At 35.2% G+C, this 12,359-nt stretch overlaps 1 non-coding gene across 1 annotated transcript; it reads left to right on the top strand.

The window, feature by feature from the left end:
- The first annotated feature begins 7,361 nt into the window (after nucleotides 1-7,361).
- Nucleotides 7,362-7,524, top strand: LOC126004995 (U1 spliceosomal RNA). The gene has a single exon (XR_007494183.1). It is a non-coding gene; the product is annotated as a U1 spliceosomal RNA (small nuclear RNA).
- Nucleotides 7,525-12,359: the final 4,835 nt, after the last annotated feature.

Here is a 12,359-nt window from a genome sequence, read left to right on the forward strand (position 1 = left end):
CTGATTTACTTGCTTTGGTATGGTTATTGAAGTTGTTGTCTCCATTCATACTTATTTTTTTTCTTCTTTTCTTTTCTTCCTTTATGTGCTCTGCCAAGTTTTTTATCTCAAGACCATGGCCTTTATGTGGTACTTATCTTAATTGTTGGAGTGTTCACTGGTTGTTTTATTTGGCACTTCTTTTTGTATTGTTGTGGTGTTCCACCTCCTTTATCTCCTTTGTCTCTCAAAAATAGGATAAGAGCTTCCAGAAGGACTCTGCCCATTTTCGGCATATTTGATTTTTTCCCCCAGTTTATTACTTTTCTCTTCTTCAAACAAAACCACATAACTTGAACTATCTAGTTCCACCTCCCAACTAGAGCGGGAAATAAGGGAGGTACCAAGATCAAACAGGTATAGGACCACTAAGTAGTTAGCTAAGCACAGAGGGGACCACTTATTCTGGCAGCCCTGGGGGTGAGGGAGGAGGATATGGGAGGTAGGACGGGAATGGAGGTGGAGGGAGGACAATTCAGTGATGGGAATTCCCCTGATTTTATGTTAATGTGTACCTAAAATATTATTGTCAATGATATGTAGGCCACTATGATTAAAATAAAAATTATATTACAAAAAAGTTAGAAATGTAGGGCAATTTTAAAATTTATTCTGAGAATGTTAAAATAGCACTAAATTTTCTCCTTGATTATTTCTCACAATGAATTCTCTTTTCTTTGAAAGTAGATAGTATTAACCAAAATACCTATCTGTTGAGGTTGTTTTCACTTATTATTGAAAATATTTGCATAATTATTTTAAGTGATAATCTTGACTGAAATGTTGTATTAAAAGTATAAATTCATTTTTAATAAGTCTAATTTAGAAGTATGAATAAAAAGTGTAGTGCGTATATGCAATCAAATACTACTATGCAGCCATCAAAAAGATGAAACTGCAGATTGCTGCAACTTGGTTGGAATGAGAGGGAATTCATGTTAAACAAAGTACATTTAATAACACTTTTTTTTAATATAGCGAGAAGAAAAACAGGGAATAAGCAGTATCCAGGAATAACAAATTCTTGGCTGTACATAACAAAACCAATAATACCAAGCAAGTAGTGAAATGGATGGGAGAATTGATGACATGGAACAAGAGTAGAATATGAACACTGGTGGAGACTATTTGTCATTTCAGTGGGGCTGCGTACACAGAAACAATAAATGTTAAAACTAGTGTAAACATGTGACTAAAACTAGAATAATTAAAAATTTTAAAAATGAGTTCACCAAACGTGTGCAGTGGTGGTGTGGTGGTAGGAGAGTACTTTGGCACTTTGTTGGAGACATGCTGACACTGATAGAAAGTATAGAGTTAGAGCAATGGCTAGATATATGTTATTAACAATGCTATAAATCACAGCACCTAAATAAAACTAAACCAAAACAAAGAACAAAGCAAAAAATTATTCTAATAAGGAGTATAGTAACATTACAGTAAAATTTTAATATTTAGCTCTGAATTTATATGAAACTAATTATATGGAGTTTACTAAGAAAATGTAATGCACCTTTTATAATATTTCAACATTATAGACAAGAAAGAGAAGAAAGGGGCCGGTAGTATAGCATGGAGGTAGGGTATTTGCCTTGCATGTGGAAGGACGGTGGTTCAAATCCCGGCATCCCATATGGTCCCACGAGCCTGCCAGGATCGATTTCTGAGCGTTGAGCCAGGAGTATCCCCTGAGTGCTGCCGGGTGTGACTCAAAAACCAAAATAAAATAAAATAAAAAAAGAAGAAAATTAAATTGTTATCAACTAACTCTTATTTTACTCAGCTGAATTATCCAATTGAAAGAAGATTGATACTAATAAAAGGGCATTTAGGGGCCGAAACACTGGTGCAAGCAATAAGGCATCTATCTGCTTTGCACGTGCTAGCCAAGCATGGACCAGAGCTCGATCCCCACAGCATTTCATAAGGTTCCCCCAAGCCAGGAGCAATTTCTGAGCAAATAGCCAGGAGTAACCCCTGAGTGTCATTGGGTGTGGCCGGAAAACAAAACAAAACAAAAAAGAAAGGGCATTTAAAAGCAAATGTTAATGAAAAGCAAGAAGTATGTTATAAATAAGGATATAAGGGGAGAGAATTGGGGGAAACAAAGATTTCTAATATTTTTTTCAAAATTATGACATTTGTGTATAATATTAATTCCCCTTTCCCATAAAAATTGTCCAAATTGTGTCAACTTGTCAATATTTTTAGGGTTGATTTGACTTGAATTTGGAGTTGAATTGTAATATTTTGGAATAATACATATGATTGGAAGGTCTTTTTTAAAAAGAGCACTCTTTTTGTTGTTGTTCTTTTGGGACAACTCTGGGAAAGGAATTAAGAGCTTCACACACAAAGAAAGCAAAGTATTCTAACAAAGTTTACTTGAAGCATTTTTTTCTGAAAAGTTAGAATACAGCACACATCCTTATGTGGAGAATTTTCTTCTCTTTGCAGAAATATTTTGGAGAAACCACATCTGTATGTGCTCAGGAGTTATTCCTGTCTTCACTTCAGAATTACTTCTGGTGGTGCTCAGATGGGATGTCAGGAATTGAACCTGGGTCGATCTCATGCAAGGCAAATGACCTCCCACTATACTAACACGACTCCAAACTGTCTGCATTCTTTTCATCATGAAAAGTTTAAGTACCATAGAGTTACAGAGACTCAAAAAAGATATAAAATTCAGAAATTCTGCAGTGAGGGATTATAAATCTGAATGAAAATTGTATTACCTTTGTCTAAAGACCATGGAATTTTAGAATTAAGGAAATAGTACAAAAGTTAGGGTCAATTTCCAACCAAGCTTCCATCACTTAGACTTTGGAGCATCACTAAATACAACCCCCAAGATCCAGAGTACCCACACTGTGATTCTAGAATCCTGAATAACAACAAAATAACCACACCTTTTGGACCACTCCCAGTGATACACATGGTTTTCTTGTGATTCTGTGCCCAGGCTGATCTCAGGTGCCAGGGATAGAACCAAGGTCAAGTGTATGGAAGGAAATCACCTGACTGCTGTCCAATATCTCTAGTTTAGGACTCCTTTTCATGAAGAATTGAAACCTCTTACAACATTAACAAAATAAGAAATGAGGTGTTCTGGCATCAAGATGTAGGACTGGAGAAAAACCTTCCCAAAAAGAGGTTTGGTGATCAGGATTATTATTAATTATTATTATTATTATTTGTATAAATAAGCTATTGCCCAACTACTTTACTTTCTTTACTGCCTCTGTAACAACACCCAAGATGCCTACTATGTCAGCTGTCAGCCTCCCCTTCACTTCCTCTCCCTACCCTCAACCTATAGAATCGCTGTCTGATAAGTTGTAAGTCATCTTGCAGAGGAAATTGGGTGTGCTAATTCCGTGATTAGACAAACATCCCTCATTAGAAGTAGTAATCCAATGCCCCTCCATGTTGACACCTTAATTCTGAATTATTAACAGTCTGAGCACATTCAATGGACCTGAACAACTCTACCTTCGTCATCTCTTTCTGAGCTGCCTCTCCTCTTTGCCTGAATTTCTACTAGAAAATGACAGTCTTCCAGATGGGGTAATATGGCCTTCTCTTCCTTGCAAAGATAATAATGTTTTCTCAGTTTTATTACAGTCTCTTGAGAGTAGGACTGATTTGCATATTCCCTAACACTTAATTAACGATGTCACCTTCTCAGTGCCTTGAAAACAGTTTGCATTTTTTTCTTCCTCTCTGGGCAGACCTCCAACAGTTACCTCCCACATTTTCTGCTGCAGTCCTTTTTATTACTTTAATGACAAATAATTGGACAGATTCTGAGTAATGAGGGTGAGAGCCAAAGGACTGTTGCAAGGGAGGTGGCTGCATGTTACAAGACACTTTTAGTGGTCTCTAAATCAGACAGACAAGTAGAGTAATGATCATCTTGCTGTAATGAGACACAATTAAGAATCACTGCGGCAAACGACAGAACAGTTCATTGAACAGTAACCTCCTTCTTCACGTTCTCGTTCTTTTTTTTTCTGAAGCAGATCAAAGCTTAATTATAGTATCACCATTTGCAATGGTATCATGAAGATTGTGTAGCACTTCCAATATAAATCACATATTGTCAAGTATTTATTACTTAACCATTAAAAATTGGCTTCACTTTGAAACTTCTGGTGTCAGATCTTAATCTAAGAGAACCAAAAATATAGATTCTTAATGTAGGAAAAGGCCTTGCAGGAGCCTGATTTTATATGATTTATGAATGCTAAAATATATTCAACAGACTGGAATTTTCCCCCCAGATTTCTTAGTGAAAATTTCTAAGGACAGACCCTTCTGGCCACTGTTTCTAACTTTCAGCATCCATGAAATACATACTCTCAGAACTTGTTATAATTCCCTTAGCATCCACCACATTCTGATTTAATAAATTCGGATGTGATTGAGTTTTTATTTATTTTTGTTTGTTTGTTTTTGGGTTATACCCAGTGATATCAAAGCTGATTCCTGGCTCCATACTTAGGGATCACTCCTGGCAGGACTTGGGTAATATATGGGGTATCAGGAATCAAACTTGGGTCAGCTGCCTGAAAATACCTTAATCCCTGTACTAACTGATCAGCTCTCTCAGTTTATATTTCTTTTCTTTTTAATAGTTTTGTTTTTAAATCACCATGAATTATAAATTTACATGATATTTATGATTGGGTTTCAGGTATATAATAGTTCAACACCAATCCTTTCACCAGTGCCCAATACTCTCCTCAGTTTCTCTCCCCACCCAACAGCCTGCCATTATATATCCACCATTGTCCTCATGTTTCCCTCTCTAATTTATCACCCTGTCCCAGTGGCAAACTTCCTACTGAAGAGCAATTCTGCTCTTTGTTTCTATTACCTTTGGTCATTAGATATTCTCATAGAATACTTCTTTATATTCTACATAAGAAAGAGATCATTGAAGCAAATTGATAAAGCAAATTGCATGACTTCATTTTTTTCTTACATATATAATGTCCATATATATAATAGTTTTTATTTCTAAAAAATTATCAAGATGATATTGCAGTTGGCTCCTGCACAACATGTTTGAAAGTCTTGTATGTCTTTATCATAAAGTGCATTAAAAAACAAAACAGACAACATTAACTCAAATGTTAGAGACATTGACTTGTAAATAAAAAAGCAGTAATTACATAGTTAAAATGTTTTCTATTTAAATCTGTATTCTACATTACAGTTACTCTTTTACATTATAGTTATTTTTTCCACTAGTTACTCATCACAGTTACTCAAAAACCAGAGACACTTGATGTGTCACAATAATTTAAATTACTTATTTTTAAAAAATTTACACTTGTTTGGAGTTTTCAATGTTTTATAGATGTAGAAACAGTAATAGAATAAAAAATTTATTGAAAGAGATGTAGATTTTGTAGCAATGGTGGATACCTTCTTGGTACTCATTTTATTATTTTATAGTTTATATCTTATAATTTGAAAGTTGAGATATCCAGGGTGAGTGTACCTAATTTTAGTCTAGTCCTTTTGTATCTAGTTTAATGCAATGTGACTTGCAATTGAATGAGACTTAGTAAAGGAAATTAGAAAATATAGTACATAATTTGTGCCTCGATTCCTTCTAGAAGAATATGTATTTATAAATAAGTAACAACAAATCACCTCCCCCTCTTGTTTTAGAAACCACATTGCCATTAGACAAATATATTTTACCACATATATAATAAATAATATAAAATGTATATGAGATAGTGAAAAAATTAGTAGAGAACTCTGCAAACATGTCTTCAAAAGCATGAATACAATGAAGAAAGCATCCAATTTTTACCCGAACTTATTAAATAAATCATTTTTCCAGAAATGTGAGAATGCAGTGTAAAATATTCCTTTCAGTGGAGGGTTTGAATAAAACAAAAATAGTTTTATTAATTAATAGCATTTGTGAGATCCAAAAGCCTAATATTCAACTTTAGAAAATTCTATAAATGTGTCATATGCATAACATAGAAGTCCCTGGCAGTCAACTCAATAATAATATTAGCATAAACTAAAGTAAATATAAAGTAATAAAAATTAGTAAATAAAACAAAAACAAAGTTTAAAAGTTTTCTAAATTTTCTATAGATTTCTTTCATGTTTATGCAAAATTTATTTTAGGTCCAGAAAAATATATTTAGCAGCTTATTTATCACTTGTTCTTGCTAAGTTGGTTTTGTCATTTGAACTAAGGTGTAACATGTCATGTTGGTAGCAGAGAGGACTTTTTTTGTGTGTGTGTGGTTTTTGGGTCATACCCGGCAGTGCTCAAGGGTTATTCCTGGCTCCAGGCTCAGAAATTGCTCCTGGCAGGCACAGGAAACCATATGGGATGCTGGGATTCAAACCGATGACCACCTGCATGAAAGGCAAACGCCTTACCTCCACTCCATGCTATCTTTCCAGCCCGCAGAGAGGACGTTAAGGTTTTGTATTGGCATTTAAGGTAATGCCAATTCTTCTGCTAACAGACTATTTGCATGAACTAGTCAAATAGTTCTGCCCAATTACAAGGGGGCGCAGAAAGATAATCCTTTCATATTTCAAGAGGAAAAGAGGACTCAATAAATACAAACATTGGAAATCACCATGTTAGTGATTTAGACAAAATTTCCTCTTATCAATAATCTAAACAGAATTACCTTTACCTCCTAGCATCTTTTTTGCTTTCAAACTGCACTGTGTCTGACTTTTTATTTGTGGTGCTGGTTCATTGTTTCTGCTATGTATGTCTATCAGTGAAATCAACTAAGGATTTAATCACAACAGACATGCATGACCTACTATATATATATAATGTTTGTGTGTTATAAAGTCCTAGCCAATATTAATAGGAGATAATATGCATAAAAAGAAAAGTTATCTGGGGTCAGAGCAATAGCACAGTGGTAGGGAATTTGCCTTGCATGTGGTTGATCCAGGACAGGCTTTGCTTTGATCCCCAGCAACCCACATGCCCCCCACAACGAGGAGCAATTTCTGAGCATATATCCAGGAATAATCCCTGAGTGTCACCGGGTGTGGTCCAAAACCCAAAAACCAATAAATAAATAAATAAATAAATAAATAAATAAATAAATAAATAAAATAAAAAATAAAAAGTTTCATTTTTATTACTTGTAGCTCTGGTCAGTGCAACACCAAAACATTCTTAGGTTTTCATAGTTATTTAAGTACTGAAGATAAAACATAACCCTAGTTCTCCTAACTACAAACTTACATTAATATAATTTACCATATTGTTATGAGTACTTTGTACTTAATCTTAAAAAATAATGACTATACTTACCTGGCAGGCGAGATACTATGATCATGAAGGTGGTTTCCCCAGGGCGAGGCTTCCCATTGCACTCCCAGTGTGCTGACCCCTGCGATTTCCCCAAATGTGGGAAACTCAACTGCATAATTTGTGGTAGTGGGGGACTGCGTTCGTGCTCTCCCCTGGAAAAAAAATAATGACTATATTTTGAATAGTATTTTTACAATAGTATTAACATTCATGGTTTCTGTTTCCACTATTGCCAGACATCACTCCATGAATTGCTCAATTTTATCCATCAATATCCGCATGCTGCTACCAGTTCAAGGCATCAGAGCTCCTAGTGCCTCTTACTCCACTGCTTGCTTGGTATTTACAGTTCTCTTATGCAGAGCCAAGAGTTATTATCCTTAAATACTGTCTGTTCCCTTGCCTTTTTTTCTCTCTCTATAGCACTAGCAAGATAAGTCATTTCACATTTATCTTTTTCCAACAACTTACTTTAACTTCAAAGTTGCAGAGAATATCATAATTTCTTTTTTTATTTTTTCGATTTTTGGTTTTAGGCCACAACTGGTGGCAGGGGTTACTTCTGGCTATGCGCTCAGAAATCGCTCCTGACTTGGGGACCATATGGAACGTTGGGGGCTCAAACCGCAGTTTGTCCTAGGCTAGCACGGGCAAGGCAGATGCCTTACTGCTTGTGCCACCACTCCAGCCCCCAATATTTTATTTTAATGGGTGTATAGTAGTCTATTGTATTTATTGTATATATTTATATAAAATATTTTGTACTATGAATGTTTGTTCTGTTTCGGGAACATATCTGGTAGTGTTTAGTACTTATTCCTGTCTCCTGTTTCCAGTTAGTGATCACATTTTGGGGTCCCAAGAATTTATGGACTATCAGAGATTAAACCTGGATCAACTGTATGAAAGGCAAGTGTCCTACCCACTCACTGTACTACCCCTCTGTACCTCATATTCTGACAGTTATACCAATAACTTCAAAATAATAGATTATCTTTTAAAATTCTACTGTTGTATTATATAAATAGATATCAAGAAGTGAAATAATGGGGCCATATGGACGTTCTGGTCTTACTTTTTAGAGAAGTATCCATTTAATCTTCCATGAAGTTGAACCAGATCATATTTCAACCAATGGTGAATGTACATCCCTTTACATCACAATATTCCAACACTGATTGTTTCCTGTCTTTTGATTTATGCCATTCTCACTACTATGAAATATTTCTCTGTTTGATTTGCTTTCCCTATCATGGATTTTTAAACATTTTACCCTTAAATATTTCTTTGAGTTGATTTAATCTCCTTTTGAATGGACATTAAGGGGACTAATGCTTTGAAGTCATCTTTAGCAAGCATCAAAAGTACTGTTATACTTGACTACTTACCTGGATTTCTTTTCCTCATCTGTTGTTGTTTCAGTTGCATTTCATCATATCTTAAAATAATTTTTCTTGCTGCTTCATGGTGCTCAGAAGGTATTGTTGTGAATTATAATTGGTTTGAGCAGTATTGACATGCTCTCATTCACAATATTTGTGTAAAGTTAATGACTACTGATTTTTGGTGACATCCAGTGCCTTATGAGTGAGGATTTCTCTGTCATACCACAGCTGCTGCAGATGTGAGTCATGATGGGGTAATGGGGTGGAAGTGCTGGGCCACAGTGAAAGTAGATAACAAACAGCAGGGGAGGTATTATGCAGAGAGTAAAAATCAGAGCTAGAGTGTTAGTACATGGAGAAATGGAGATGCCTAGGGACATGACACAGAAGCAAAAGTCAGGTAATTTTTATTTATAGTCAGGGTTTTTATTTATATGGTGGGAAAAGGAGGAGGCAAGTAAGAGTGTGTGTGGTGAGTTAAGTGTTTGGGGTTTTAAAACAGTAAGGCAACAGTTGCCAGGTTTTGAATCTAACATTGGGGTTTAGGGTTCCTTCATTTTAGGTGTTTGAGTTTTGGTTACTCTTAAGTCATTATCATATTCGCATCCCACCCCAATTTGCGCTTATTCTAAGTAAGTTAATTTACAGTTGTGGGCATGACCAACAGTGGTTTTTTCATGTGGGATGCTTGGGTCTCATCCCCAGCACTTGATATGATCCTGAACCAACCAAAATTGATCTCTGAGTGAGAACCAGGAGTAAGTCCAGAAAACTACCAGGATGACCCCCCCTCCCCAATAGCAAAAATTCAGTTGCAATTGTGCCCTTAAATCTGAAATTCTGTATTTGGTTTTTCATATAATTTCCAACTCAGTTCCAGGTTTCTCTGAAGTCTGACGTTGTTTTGTTGCTACTGCAGCCATCATTTGTCCATAATTACTTAAAAAGCTTAAATGCAACCAACTTTGATTACATTTTATCTTCATATGTGCTTTTAAAATTTCAGACTTTTGGTTATTAAATTTATTTTGACCAAAAAATTTATTGTGTTATACATCTGATTTCAGCTAGTACAGTTTTAATATGTGCTATTTCTAACTTTTTACTATTAAATTGAGATCTATCAGTTTTAATGGCATCATTTAATTCCTCTTACAATAAAATTTTGATACTTAAGATAGTCTTGGATTGCTTCCAAAACTCCTTGGAATCAGGTACATGTCTTTTTTCCAAAGGAGAAAATGAGGCCCCATAACTTTAACTTCAAATGAGTCATGCCACTGCTGTAGAGAACAATATTTTGAAATATATTAATTTTCACACAAATGAAGTATGATTTCCATTGTAAAGTATTTAAATGTCTACCCACAAATTTAGTATATGAAAATATAGTTTTATATAGTTTTATTTCAAATAACTCGGGCAAAACATATTTTATAAGTCTTTGTTCCATTATGTGGTAAAATCTTAATTTCACTCTACTTGAGGAACCAATTTGAAATAAAACTTCACTATGTATTTTGTCATTATCCTTTTCCCTACACCTCAACATTATTTAACTACCAACTTAGACAAACTATCATTCGAGGTTACTTTTTCTTTCCCAGATAGGACCAAAATAGAAACATTAAAGATTAGTAGTCCTAAGCTAATTCTATATATGTGAGTTAAAGAATAAAATTTTAGCTTCCTAACATCTCAAGCATATAATTGAGAATTCCAGAAATCCTCCCAGGTTCTGGCTGAGATTGAATCAAAGATGCTCAAAGCAGTAACATTAATGCTTAGGCCTTGATGTGCCTGCTCTTTCCTATCTCATATCACTGCTTCTCTCTGAAGGCTTTAAGCTATCACCAAACAAATATCTTGCTTCCTGCTCTTACCTCAGATTCTGCTTTTAAGGGGCCATCAAAACTACTCACCTTTTGAACTTCCCTAACAGTAAATCTAAATCCTATCATCTTTCAGAATGGCCAGGTACAAATCAAAGGGTAGAATACATAGACTGGGAACCCAAAGGTATATGTCAAGAAGTTTTTATTCTGGGGCAATAGGATAGCAGGTAAGGCATTTGCCTTGCATGTCCCCAGCCAAATTCAATTCCCATTACTCCATGTGGTCACCTGAGCCTGCCAGGAGGGATCCATGAATACAAAACACAGAATAAACCATGAGCACTACAGGGTGTGGCTAAAAAAGTTGCTGCTTTACATCTCTACCAAGGACCTAATGTGAGAGTTTTTGCCTCATACCACCATGATTTTAGGGCAAATATTGAAACCATGGCGTTAAAAAGCCCAACATTTCTTCATAGTGATAATTTAGGTCATTTTATCAAGCAAGCCACCTAAAAATTAGAAATATGGGTGAAGAGTGAGGGAGGCATGAGATACATGAGAAAGTATTAAAAACAGCAATATAAATGATGGTGTAGGGTTCAATTGCAAGAGTTGGTAGTTAATTTGACCTACTGATCTCCATGAACTAAATGGTTAGGGAAATTTTAAGCATAGAGTCTTGGTATCACTGTGCCTGTGACTAAAATGTAAGAAATAGTGAATCTCAGCAGTCTAAAGTGCAAACTGTTATTCATTGCCATGGTGCTGCAAACAGTCCCCAGATTGCTGCGAATGTTGAATGTTAACTGTAACAGCTCACACATAACCTTTCACTCTTTAGAATTTGCTTTTATTTGGTGAGATCTTGCGTATCATCCTATACCCCAAAGAAGGGCCATACCTAATTTCTGAGTACAAAAGATATGTCCTTGTCTAAAACAAATATAACTAAATGCTACAAGTTGTGTTCTAGATCTTTGTGGATATGAGATCATGTGTTCATTCAGTTCTTACCTTTCTCTGTTCTACATCATTACCTCCCTTTCATAACTTTTCCTTAAGAGCACTCTCAATTCAGCATATATATTCTTATGAGACACTAGTGACATTTAGCTTTATAAGGGAATTATTTCTTCAGTTCTATACAGTATTACAGTAAAGTTTAACTTCTCATATATTTTCAAAAGATAGAATAAGTTACAGTTATGATTTACAAGGTTTTATTTCACAAATATTTGCCAATCATATTTTAGAAGCTTTGTTTACTTGGCTACTATATAAACTGGCCTCTACTATATAAAAATGTTCATAATATATAACAGAGAATTGTTTATCTGTCAATCATTGTATGCATTTATATCCACAAAAGGTATATATTTTTCAGGTAAACATAATCATAATCTACTGACATGAAAGAAGTTTAGTACATATTGTGAAAAAAATCACTGAATTAATATAATAAGTAGGTAACTTGGTTTCATGGCTTAGAAGTAGTGGTTTAGACAGTGCTAAATCTGTGGGCTCTTTTCAGTTTCTTTAACTTATTGTTCAGGCAAACAGTTTTCTAGTTTTCTAAGTGGCATGCGGTCACTGAGTGACAGAGACACTTAACTGGCAGGACAGGATTGTTGCTCAATGTTTACTTTTGCAAGGTAAAAATGGAAGAAAAAAAATGGGCTGTTAAGAATCTTACTATAGGGGGCTAGAGTGGTGGCGCGGAGTGGAAGGTGTCTGCCTTACTAGCGCTAGCCATGCCAGCGATGATTG

Source organism: Suncus etruscus, chromosome 3 (assembly GCF_024139225.1).
Source record: "Suncus etruscus isolate mSunEtr1 chromosome 3, mSunEtr1.pri.cur, whole genome shotgun sequence".
In the NCBI taxonomy this organism is placed as follows: Eukaryota; Metazoa; Chordata; class Mammalia; order Eulipotyphla; family Soricidae; genus Suncus; species Suncus etruscus.